Source organism: Juglans microcarpa x Juglans regia, chromosome 6S (assembly GCF_004785595.1).
Source record: "Juglans microcarpa x Juglans regia isolate MS1-56 chromosome 6S, Jm3101_v1.0, whole genome shotgun sequence".
NCBI classification, from domain to species: domain Eukaryota; kingdom Viridiplantae; phylum Streptophyta; class Magnoliopsida; order Fagales; family Juglandaceae; genus Juglans; species Juglans microcarpa x Juglans regia.
This window is the reverse complement of record NC_054605.1, coordinates 2047420-2061295: the sequence shown is the minus strand read 5'-3', so window position 1 is coordinate 2061295 and position 13876 is coordinate 2047420.

Sequence of the window (13876 nt, the reverse complement as noted above, 5' to 3'; positions counted from 1 at the left end):
AAAGCATGTTGAGTTGAGTATGAAGGTGCTTGTTCAAAATAGGTCTTGATTATAGTATCATAAGTGTTTCGTATGCCATGGTTATAAAGTTAAAAATCTAGTTACAACATGCACTATCTTGGGTTGGTCATCATTCCTATCTTGAGGTTACTAGTGGTTTTAATGTATTGAGTTAAATGCCATAAAGAGGTTAGTATCAATTAGGTTTTGATTTAATCACTTATGAGTCTATGAATTTCATGCAAAGAGTTGGTGCACACTTAGATCTTAACCTAAGAAGTAAGCATGAGCACTGAGCATAAGCAATAACATTGATTTCTTTAAGGTTGATATGAAGCACATGCCACGACTATGCCTAAGAAATACCATCATATAAGGTGTTTTGCCTTGGAATAGGCCACTGCCTTAGCTAAGAAAGGTAACTAAGTTTAGTAAAACCACTTGATTGAAAGCATGGCTAGTTCTTAATAATTATCAAGATTTTAACTCCTAACACATCTTTTGTTTCAGCCATCACTTTCACATATCTAGTAAGTTGGTAAGTTGGCCTCTAACCTACTCTTGGATAATATTTATATGACTTTTTATAAACGTTTCATTCATGTGTAAATGTTATTTGTTATCATGAACTACCTTGCACTACCTCATGAGCAATAGGTTTCTATATGGCATGTAATATTTTATGAACTTTTGCATAACAAGTACTCTTTGAACATGATGCATAAAAGATAGGATGTTTTACATAAAGTTTGATGTCTTGTTCAAAGAAAAAGCACATGTCATCCAATATATTTTGTCATAAGCATAGTGTGAAATTACTTTTGTCACGACCCAATGCTATGAAGAGAGAATATCCTAGTGGAACTCCTCAATCCACTTTGAAGTGATTAAAAATAGAGTGGTAGCCCCTGAGTTGACAATGAGGATTTGAGGGCGTTGCCGTAAGAATATGATGCCTAATGTTGGTGGGTATCATTATGAGTGAATACTTTTGCGATGGTTAATTCGGACAGCCTGAGAATCTATGTATGATCAATGCATTGAATTTATCTGCGTAGCTCTAATGACGTTGTCCCAAAAAGTTGGGCTAAGATAACTAGTAGGTACTCATAGTGCATAAAGGGGATCCATGATGTTACCATATGTTAAGAAAGAAAAGAAATAAAAAAAAAAGGAAAAAAAATAGAAAATAAAAATGTTCTTTGTAAGAAAATGTGTATCTAAGTTCTCTGAAAGATCTTGAGAAATCTGGATGGAAATCAAGTATATTCACTGAAAGATGTTAAGGAATCTCGATGGAAAGCAAATATTTTCTCTCCATACCATGCAAGCATCTCATGTTTATTATCTGTCATGTCTATGTTATCTTTTTGTATGTTGGTTGCTAACTTACTGAGATTTCTAGGAATCTCACTCTATTATAACCAAACTACCCATTTATTTTGGGATGGTAGAAGTTGTAGCAGGACCTAACCATGGTGATGAATGTGAAATCCTGATTAATGATGATTGAGGAAGAGATAGACCCTGACTGCCAACTTGAATTGATCATGATGTTCCTAGAGATGGTCTGAAAGTCATTTCGCACATCGCAGAGATGATCTAAAAATGCTCTGTCTTAAAACCCCCATCAACCATGACTTGAACAAGGAGATATATTCTCCATTTGTTTACAAGTATTATGTACTCGCCTCATTTTATGAACCTTTTAAATGAGGCGTAAATGAAAGTTAATGAAGTAATGTTTTTAGTTATTCTGGTGCAAAATTTTTACAAGTCTCAATTCCACTACGATTATTGCATACTACTAGATTACTCGACTCATTGCATACTATATATATGTAATGAACGGGGATATGTAACCATGTGTTGTATGTCCTGATGCTCCAAATCTCTATCAAAATACAAATGGAGGTTGGGGTGTCACATCCCGTATGGGGCCATCCACTCAATAAAGGATTAAAACCCCATCTTAGACAAAGGGTGGTTCAAACCACAACCCTTTGCGTAAACCAAGGGCATCAATACAACTAAGCCAGTGAATAACTTGTGACATATATATGGACCCAAAATGATATAACTATAAGCATAACCTTATCCATAAATTCTCTCTTCCAAAATAACTCACAACTTCCAAAATAAATCCAAAAATATTATTTATAATAAATACAAAATATAAATATTTTAAAATGTTTCAAAGACACAACAAGTGAAAAACCATACCACTCAAATCCTTACTCCCACTAGAAAATACACAAGAGAACCATGTCACATGTAAGACTGTTCATCTGGTCCGAAAAACTCAAGTTTTGGGCTGGAAACCGTGGTAACAAGAAACAAACCCCAAGGAGAAACCCAAGGAAGCCGCAGCCAAAAAAACTTTTCTATGACAAGCCTATGGAGCATGAATGAAAATAAAACTATAGAAAAACTCGACCTAACATCGTAAAGAGGGAAGGCCTAAAAAATCCAAATGGAACAATTCTCTAAGAATCCAAGGCATATTATAGTTATTAGAATAAGCCAATTCTGCGCCAGAAGCCCCAACCTTGGCTAACCAATCCGCCACCCTATTACCTTCACGAAAAACATGGTGAAAATGGCAGTGAATTGTACGAGACAATCCAACAATTTCCTCCCAAAAATCTTCTAGATACCATACACCACATCTCCCTCTAAGCCACCAAGAGATAACCACCTTCGAATCCATTACTACTTTCAAACTTTGAAGAAGCGCCATGAGTTCCGCCTTATTATTGGAACCAATGCCAACATGTGAGGCATAGCCCTGAACAAGCCGCCCTTACCAGATACTTGCTAAGGAAAAAATAAAAAATAAAAAAATCATGTGTGGTGTGTGGTGTAAGGATCATGAGTAGAATCTTTTTTTTTTTTCGTTGTGGTTCTATTAGGGTTCTGATAAAATGATTTATGAATTCAAACCTTGGATTTTCTGAATGCAAAATGAAGTCACTGTGCTTTTCTTCTTATATGTATGGTTTGGTTGGGGTTTTGTCGGTTTTGTGTCTAGTTTGTGATACACTCTCACGCATTTAACCAAGAAAATCAGATGGAACAAATAAAATCAGATGGAAAATGAGAGAAAAGGTCTGGAATTGGAAAGAAGTATGGTGGAACCATTTTGCAACAGTTGCGTCGTTTGGGTGCCTCTTTAGATTGGTCTCGTGAGGTATGCGATTTACTTGTTCTGGATAAAACATAGCATTCTTGATGAAGTACCTTTTTTCTTTTTTCTTTTTTTACCTTCCCGAGGGAGGCTGTTGTTAGGCTGTATAAGGAGGGCCTTATTTATTGAGATTAACGTCTGGGATAACATTAACATCTTCTTTAACATGGCGATCATGCATGAATGTGTAAAAATGGAGGTGAGATATGCTAGCTCTGCTTCTGAATCTTGTTTTGTTTCTATTCTTTTCTGTGAGTATTTTTATTAATTGTTGGGTTGTTGATCTCAGAACATATGGAAAGTATGTTATTTAAATCAAAATTTCCTTTTCATGGAAATAAGCTTTTTATCGGCCATCCTGCTAATAGGGGCTATTTTTTTTCCTATATTCAGATCTGGACCTGACAAAGAGCCACTGATCAGTTAGAATACTAGAATGAAAGTTGTGATGGAAGACCATACTACTGATTTTGTAATTCATATATTCTAATTTTGTAATTTTGTATTTTGTAACTTATAAATATTAAATAATGTAATATATAGTAAATTGCATTGTGTTGCATACATCTAACATGATGAATATTGGATTTCGTTCTTCTCCTTTTTTTACATGCATTTAGTTAAAAATGTAATTAATTGTTTCTAACTTTCATTATTTTTTACATAAAATTTAGTTTTTCATTTTGATATATTTTATTATTATTATTGAAAATGTTAGATGCATTAGTATTATGCTTTCAACATTGTTTTGTTCTTAAAAAAGTTAATAAAAGACAGGTTTTATGGGAAAAAAAAATGATTTTCAACATTATTTTTGTCTTGAAAAAAATTAATAAAAAAAAATTTAAAAAAAAAAATTCAACATTATTTTTTTTAACAAAAAAGTAATAAAATATAGGCTTTTATAAATTTTAAAAAAAGGGATACAACCCGATATCTGGATTTCCATGTTTCAAAAAATAGTTTCACCCAGAAATCAGCCCGAGTCCTGACCCGAGCAAGATACCCTCCTAAGTTTGAAACGTGGGTTCCGATTCTAGTATATCCAGACTGAAACTTGGGTGAACAGGCTTATAAAAGAAAATATTTTTGTGCTGAAACTAACAAAACCAAACACAAATGTTAAGAAAAAGGACAACTGACAGTCTCATTAAATAATTCGATTATTTCATAAAGTTATTTTACTCAGTAGCCCTATACCATATACCTGTTGAGTAGAAGTTTTTTTTCTTTTTTTCTTCACTCAGCATATGTATGATATAGGACTGTTGAAAAGAATATTATTTATATCTTGATGAGTTTGCACTTAGCGGATAAGAACGCATTAACAGAGGGAAACAATAAAAAGCAACTGGATCGATCTTGAGATATTAATCACATTAATTAAAAACCCAGATTACTCATGTTCAATCGCTTATTTGACCTAATCGATTCCACTAGCAAATACCAATATATATATAATATATAGGTCAACGAACGGACAATTTAAATGGTGAATGTGGCCTGATCATTCTCAATCCATTCAAAACTTAAAAAAGCCCGACAAGACCTAATTTTGGGCATTTCAATGATAGTAGAATATGTTCTTAATCTCTTTAGTGCTTTTTGCAAAACATCCAACTCCATTACATAAAGAAATCTTATATAGTAAAAAGGCACTCTATCTATGTTATGGGTTGATTCCACTAATTAAGTGCAAAAATTAAATAAAAATTGGGATCCACTATCTAAATGACACCATTATCAAATTAAAAAGGCCACTCCTTAGTTGGATAAATTGGAATCCACTATCTAAATGACACCACCACCTCAAATATTATTTCGGTTTTAGTTTTCTTCTAATTTCAACTCTTTTTTTTTTTTTTTTTTTTTTTAGATTTGTTTGATTTGTTTTCTATATCTAACATGGGATTTAATGGTTTAAATTGGGAATTCTTGTGCCTTGTGGGGGCATAATTAGAACAAAGAAGTTATCTTTTCGAGTATATAACATTGAGTAAATAAATAAAATGTGATTAAGGCTTCATTTGAATTCAAAATCCACATCAACTCATCATTATAATTTTATTAAATTATCACATAAAATATAATAAATAATTCAATTTTTTCAAATTTTAAAATAATTTTTTTAAATTTTTACATAAAATATAATAAATAATTTAACTTTTATTCTATTATTTATAAACCATATCAATTCATCTATGAAACCACACCTAAAAAAGCGAATGGTAAAACCTACCGACCAACCATAAGGTCACTTTGGTCAAATATTTAATAACATCTACATGTTCCCTATCTAGGTTGCAGATTAGATGGACGAGACGTGGCAGATTCAAGTCATCCGCCTCCCAACCACAAGAGCAAAGATATGATGGTTCTTGCAATATGCGAGGTTTGTTGAATGCATTTAACATCTATTACAGCATTCCTGTTGGGAATAACATATTAATGATTTATGATCATACAAAAGCTATTTGTTTTGAAATCTAAAAATAATTTAAAAATAAAAATAAAATAATAAATAATAAATAAGGGAAGGAACTCCACTTCATGAGCCTCCACAACACATCAAACTTGGTATTGGGAAATCTTGCCAAAAATGCACTGTATCAGGGAGTGGCCACGTCGGCTGGATTCACCAAATCTTTGTAGGTAATTATTGGATCCATTTGGAAAGGGGTGGATCGATCGAGAGGTGGGGGCCACTCCACTTGGCATAGCCAATTCAGATTTCTGACCATTTTAGAAGAGAAATAGAGCGAAGATCGATGTATCCCTCCATTTTTTACTAAAAATATTTTTTATTTTTTGCTTTTATTGGTATGATTTTTGCTTTAATTTTATTCTAATAGTTTCAGCATCTTTGTAGCATAATTGTAACAAAGCAATTAATCTTTTTGGGTACATAACAATGAATAAAATTAAAAAATACAAAGGAGTGGAAAAGATCAAATCCATAAAAATATAAATAAGAATTTCATAATAATGGTTTCTTACTCCTTAATCTATCTTCCACTCCTTTAAATCCGTCTTCCATTAATTGTTGTCACCATGGGAAGGTATTTCTTGTGATGATAAAGATAGAGTAATCACCCATATATGGTAATTACCATATATGTAAAGGCTTCAAAGGGAGTATATCTCCCTCTCTTGCTAACCTCACATGTCTTAATTCTCACCTTAATCTCTCCCACAACTCACTTACAAGTCTTCTCTAGAGGAACTCTTCTCATTCTTCAATCAACCCAATGTCTTTGACTTGAGCTACAACAATCTAGGTGGCCAAATTCCTAATGGAATAGGCCAGAGGATGTTCTAAACTGAAGCCTTCATTGAAGCCAAAGTGTAAGCTAAACTAGACAGCTGAAACTGAAAATAAACCTTACATTATTCAAAGCAAAACTTACTCACAACGACAGTAGAGATAAGAAAGAGTCCACCACTGGTCAGCAAACACTCAAAAGCCCATTTGAAAATTAATGAAGATTTTTCATTAGTTTCATCCAATATCACCTAATCAAGACTCACCACCACCACCACTTAATCAAAAGAGCCACGCATTTGTGTAACTTATGTGCTTATATGCTCAGCATACAAGTGTATAAAGAAATTCACAGCAGGAATATAAAAAAAAAAATACATAAATCAGAGAAAATAAAAACATCAAATCCGAAATCTTAAAACATCCATAAGTCACACTAACCCCACAACACAACTTATTACAACCATACAGTTTGTCCACCAAAGTCATTCAAATCAAAATACTAAAATAACAATAAATGAAATCCTGATGGGGATAGGCCTCCATTTCACTCTTCTAGCTGTGTTGGGTCTACATACTCATACCAACCCTCGTTGTCTAGATCTGTGTCAAAGTTTACGATTTCAAAGAGTAAATTTGTAGTGGTGTAAATGCAAAAAGTTGGTTAGGACTAGGTGACTAAATGATAGAGTTTATCCTATCATTAATTTTGTATTTGTGAATGAATGTAAAATAATTATTGACTTTATCTACAAAAAACATTGAATTTATCTAAAAGTCTTAGAGTTTGTTTAGATAGGTTAGTTATAAGTAAATCGAGTCCATAAGGATCTGCACTTATCCAGAACAAAAGATAAAGCTGAAATCAGAAGTTGTAGTGAAGAGTTATCGTGAAATATCAGCAACCCGTTAGGAGACTTGATCCGTTAGCAGAGTTCTACCTCAACTGGGACTCTTTTCAAGATTCTATAATTAAAGGGATTCGGTTTAATAATTGGTTAATGAGTTTTAGCCAAGTATTATTGAGAGCATATTCTGACTGCTTGAGAGTGAAAATTCACTTGAGAATTTTCATCTTATTTTCATCTCTCCTTGAGTGTGATTCTGCTTCAAAGTTTGGAGGATCATTGATTGGTTTTCAGCTACTAGAGTTTCAGAAGAAAAGATAATATTTGAAGATCACCAAAGTTTCTGGCTGCTATTGTGGTAGAAGACAAACAAATCGTTTGTCTGTAAAAGTAAGAGAGTCAATACAAATGTTTTGTAATTGAGAACTTATTTGTAAATTGATTTTCAAATAATAAAATTGTCTTTTTCTGAGTTTGGCTCCCCTATTGGACTTTTACCTTTGGAAAGTTCTTTAAAGGGTTTAATTCCCTTTGTTACCAATCGTTGTCTTATGTAAAAGTATTTATTTACCTCAAGTATTTTGATTGTTTAAATAATTACAAGATTGAGAACTAACCAAGTTGTTCAAGTGCATTGCTACACAATCTTGTGACTATACAGGGGTACATTGGGAATTTCAATTAGCATTAGAGCGTGGTTCACTCACACGAGTGTGATCCGAGCCCCTATTGAATATGTCATTGTTGGTTGCCCTGCCGCACTTCAATGATGAAAATTATGCTTATTGGAAAGTATGCATAAGAGCCTTTCTCAAATCATTGGATGAACGAGTATGATACTCTGTTGAACAATGATAGACTAAACCCAAAACAAATATTGTAGCTTGGATGAAAGAAGAGGCCAACAATTGGAGTTGGAATAGCAACAGACTAAATGTTATCTTCATAGTCGTATCTCCAGATGAATTTAAAAGAATCTTAATGTGCGAGATTGCAAAAGAAGCATGGGATATCCCGAAAGTTACACATGAGGGAACAAAAACTATGAAAAATTCAAAACTAAAATTATTAACCTCAAGATTTGAAGATATTAGAATGCTGGAAGATGAGAATTTTAATTATTTTTATGCTAAGCTAAATGATATTGTGAATTTCAAGTTTAATCTTGGTGAAAAGGTCAAAGACTCGAGAGTTGTACGGAAGATTTTGAGGTCACTACCTGAAATATTTCGGCCTAAAGTGACTGCTATTGAGGAAAGTAAAGATTTGGATGCAATAAGGGTTGAAGAGTTGGTGGGTTCTATACAAATGTATGAATTCATGCTTCCTCAAGCAAAGAAAGGTAAGTTTATAGCTTTAAAAACTGTAACAGAAAGTCGTGAAGATTTTTCTGATGAAGAAAATCTGAATAATGAGGACATAACTCTTATTGCAAGAAAGTTCAAAAAATTTATGTTTATTCGTATGATTTTTGCTTAAATTTTATTCTAATAGTTTCAACATTCTAATAATTTCTTTGACTTGAGCTACAACAATCTAGGTGGCCAAATTCCTAATGGAATAGGAGAATGTTCTAAATTGAAGCTTTCATTGAAGCCAAAGTGTAAGCTAAACAAGACAACTGAAACAGAAAATAAACCTTACATTATTCAAAGCAAAACTTACTCACAACGACAGTAGAAATAAGAAAGAGTCCACCACTGGTCAGCAAACAATCAAAAGCCCATTTGAAAATTAATGAAGATTTCTCATTAGTTTCATCCAATATCACCCAATCTAGACCCACTACCACCACTTAATCAAAAGAGCCACACATTTATGTAACTTATGTGCTTATATGCTCAGCATACAAGTGTATAAAGAAATTCACAGCGGAAATATAAAAAAAAAAATACATAAATCAAAGATAATTAAAACATCAAATCCGATATCTTAAAACATCCATAAGTCACACTAACCCCACAACACAAATTATTACAACCATACAGTTTGTCCACCAAAGTCATTCAAATAAAAATACTAAAATAACAATAAATGATATCCTGATGGGATAGGCCTCCATTTCACTCTTCTGGCTGTGTTGGGTCTCCATACTCATACCAACCCTCGTTGCCTAGATTTGTGTCAAAGTTTACGATTTTAAAGAGTAAAATTGTAGTGGGATTATCATGGTGAGATTTTAAAGAATTTCGGTAAGTTATACTCCATAACAAATGCTTAAAATGCATTAATGACAAACATTCATGCAAGTATAGACATAAGGAAACTGAGTAATGGAGGCTACTTCCACCTGCCTCTGAAAGTTCTATATCTGTGGTTGCAATCCATCTTGGAAATGTTCTGCTCGCATTGCTTTTGTAAAGATGAGATGCAAGGCAAACCTCCTCAACTCCATAAACCAGGCTGCATATTTCTTCACAGTCATACCGCTTTGAATCATACTTACAAACTCTCAGCTTGCCTTTTGCTACTTCACGATGGTAGGGAAGAAGTAGTCATCAAACTCTCTCTTAAACTACTGCCTAGTGACAACTTCCACTGGTCCCAACTTCATGAATGGTAGTTGCCTCTTTGAGTCCCACCAAACGATAACTTCTCCTTCCAACAAATCATTTCCAGAGGATATCAGTACACCATAAAACGTTCATAGCTTCTCCTTGCTCATGTATAATTCCCAATTGCCCACTACTTTTTTTTAGATTCATATTTACTTCCAAGATTAAGTGGATTAGCAACCTCCAAATCAATTGCTTATAATATGACCAAATCGATTCCATTGGCAAAGACAAATAATAGAATGGACCAATAATATAAATTAACTTCCAAAATTTGGACTAAACAATTTAACCGTGTAATTGGTTAGACCTGAATTATGGACCCGACCCGATCATATCTAGCCGATCCGAAAATGTAAAACGGGTAAACAATTCCACTTCCGCTTTTTCCGTATAAAACGGTTTGGTATCGGGAGAAGGATAACAGGAGTGGGATTCAGAAAACTTTTGTACTTTCGTATTTCGTACTGTATGATTAGCTTCCGTAGAAGAAGAAAAAGTTACCAAGATCTACTACTATTATTAAAAAAATTATTTTTGTGCCTTGGGATGGCCATTTGCCGTGTAAGTTGTCTCTGAATCTCTGACAAACAACCCTTGTGCATGTGGGCCCTGCACGTCCAAAAAGCTTGTGTCATAATTTAATACTCTTAATTCTTAATTCTTAAAGCAATACTACTCAACATCTTAATTTTCATCATCTTATAAGGGCATTCTAATTCAATTGGCCAAATCCATCTTCAAAATTTAGTCAATATCACACTTTTTACATTTGCCTATTCTATTTAAATTCAATGTCCATATTAGATTAGTCATTCACTCTCTATATAATAATAAAATATTATTAAATTAATAATTATTTTATTTAATTTATTTGTATCACATTTTATAATTCTACAAATTTAATATTAATAATAATTATATTCTAATTAAATTAATATTAAAAAAAATCATATTTTCAAATGCCATTTAATGCTAATAACAAAAAATTGAAATTAAACTTATCTAAATTTCTTATTCACTAACCAAAATAGAGAAAGAGTTACGGGTGAGAAATATTCCGGTATTTTGTTGTCGTTCCCGTGTGTAGTTAGAGTGAGAAATTAGTATTTTTATGTTTGGTGAACCAATTGTGGTTGTCTATATTTGGCCAATCACTATTAGCAGAAATTCAAATTATTTTGGAGATGGCCAATCTAATATAGAGTCTTTTTGATATAAATTATCTAAATTTTAGCTAACCTCCTCATTTGGTCAAGTCAATGAAAATACTCTAAAGTAATATAAATGATTGGAAACTATTTATTATATTTTATTTGTAAATTTATTATTTAATGTTATTTCAGAAGATGATGAAAAGATAATAAGAAAATAGATAATGAATATTTTTTTTTTTAATCCTTATCGCAACTAGCCTAAAAACAAGATTTTATAGATTATTGTAAAATGAAATACGTGCTCCCTTATACATGAGAAATGATAAAATAACTAATTTTTTACAATTTTTCTTAAAAATATTTATTTTAGTTTCAATTTTAATTTGATGTATTTAAAATTTAAAAAAAAATATTATTTTATTTATAAGTTCTAAATAAAGTGCAGTGGAATTGTAAAGCTATCATTGCTATTCTTCTTTTCCTTATTATTATTACTTTTTTTAATCTGATAATTACTAATTAACTTTTAAGTGATTTCTTAATTTGTATATTGATTTTGTTTCATGTATTCAAATTTTTTATATACAATGACAATTAAATTTTTCTAGATTATTACCCCACACACCCAAAAAAAAAAAAAAAAGGTCAGGTCAAAATACTTGTTCTTCTGGTAGAATTATCGGGTCGGCCAATCGGTTAATCGGCCAACGACGAAACAGAAGTTTTCGGATCGGGTCAGGTCGGATGAATAGCCCTGATCAATCCAAATTACTGCTAACAGCCAATAGTAAAAAGGAACTCTATGCCATGGCCGGTTGATTGCACTCTCGGTGCTCAAATTAAATAAAAATTGGGATCCACTATCTAAATGACACCACTATCAAATTAAAAAAAAGCCACTATCTAAATGACCCCCCACAGCTAGATCAGTCTGAAGTTGGCATCCTTGCAAGTAGATACGTACAAACTCTTCTAAATTCCCCATGAAAAGTCGTCATCGCTCGTCAACCACTACCTTCGTGATGACACCGAGTGTTAATCATTATTATTCCTTGGAATACTGATCATTCGAGAATAGTACGTATGCCCGCTCCTTTTTACCGTACAGTTATTTTTGAGTTTTTATTTTATTTTTATTATTTTATATTTTTTTAATATTTTTAAAAAATAAAAAAAAATAAATCAATAGATTTAAAATTACTTCTTTAATTACTAAATAAAAATAAAAATAAAAATTCCAAACAATACACTTGAGCGGTCACATGGGGTGAGTAGATTTTTCCTGTATTGGATTTGAGTAATAATATATGTATAATTTTTTTAATACCTTTATACAATCATATAAAATGATGTTATTTTTATAAGTTATTTCATAAATATATCCTCTATTTAAAACATGATTATATAGAAGTTGTAAAAAATTATCGTAAGTTTATCATTTTTCACTAGATTCTGGTTGAGAAAAAAAAATATTTATTGATAATGGTATGCATAAGAAAATATCTAATAAACATTAAAACATTAAATTTAAAAATCTTTTTAAAAATAGAAAATTTTAGATAATTAAATATATATTAAAATTAGTTTAAAATGAAAAAGGGAAGAGGCTCGACTTCTCGGGCTCCACGACCCATCAAATTAACATGTTGTCGTGTAGTCATTATACCAAAATGCACCCAATCAAATATTATTTTGGCTTGAGTTTTCTTCTAATTATAACTTTTTTCGTGTATTTTTTTCTTTTGGATTTACTTATTTATCTAACATACATGTGATTTCTTTTGGGGTATATATATATATATAATTAGAACAAAGAAGCTTTTTTTTTTTTTTTTTTGAGTATATAACATTGAATAATAAAGATTTTGGGTGGAGTGAATTAAGCTAGCTAGCTAGCTAGGATTTTTTTTGTAATTTACACTTGGCTCATCATGTACTTAAAAGCCGAGTGGATGGTAAAACCTACTCATGACTCACCACGTGCTCGATCAGACGGTTGCGGCATGACAGATTCGAGTAATCCACCTCCTCCCATATATAAGAGCAAAGATATCATGATACTTGCAATATGGGAGGTTTAATGATTGGATTTAATACTCTTATGTTAAAAGATAACTTAATTCCCTTTCCCTACCTATCATGTGCATTACTAATTTGCACATCAACTTCATATATCCAATATTAATAGTAGTCGTAGTATTTTATAATATCTTGGTTAATAGTTTTTTCAATAATTTTTATATTTTATTTTTTATTAATTAAAAGTTCTGAATGGTCATAAATTTATTATACAGATGAAAATATTAAATTATGATTTTCAATATTCTGCTCATATATCCAATATTAATAGTAGTCGTAGTATTTTATAATATCTTGGTTAATAGTTTTTTCAATAATTTTTATATTTTATTTTTTATTAATTAAAAGTTCTGAATGGTCATAAATTTATTATACAGATGAAAATATTAAATTATGATTTTCAATATTCTGCTCATATATATATATATATATATATCAAATATTAATATTACTAAGGGCATGAATTTGGGATTGAGTTAGAGGTTGTAAAAAGTGTTTAAATACTCTCAAAAGCTCACCAATGATAAAATTAGGTTATTTAGTTGCTATCTATTGACGTACCTTTCACTTAAAATATATATATATATATATATATATATATATATTCTAAAGTACCTTTTACTTTCAAAAAAGCTAAAATGTACACTTCTATAAATCAAATGTGTTTTTCCATATAATACGGAATGTAGTTCCACTTTTAAAGAAGACTCATATTAATGTGCAAAAATACTTAAACTTACAATATTCCAATTATTACAAATTTGCCCTTTAATTTTATCACAGGCATG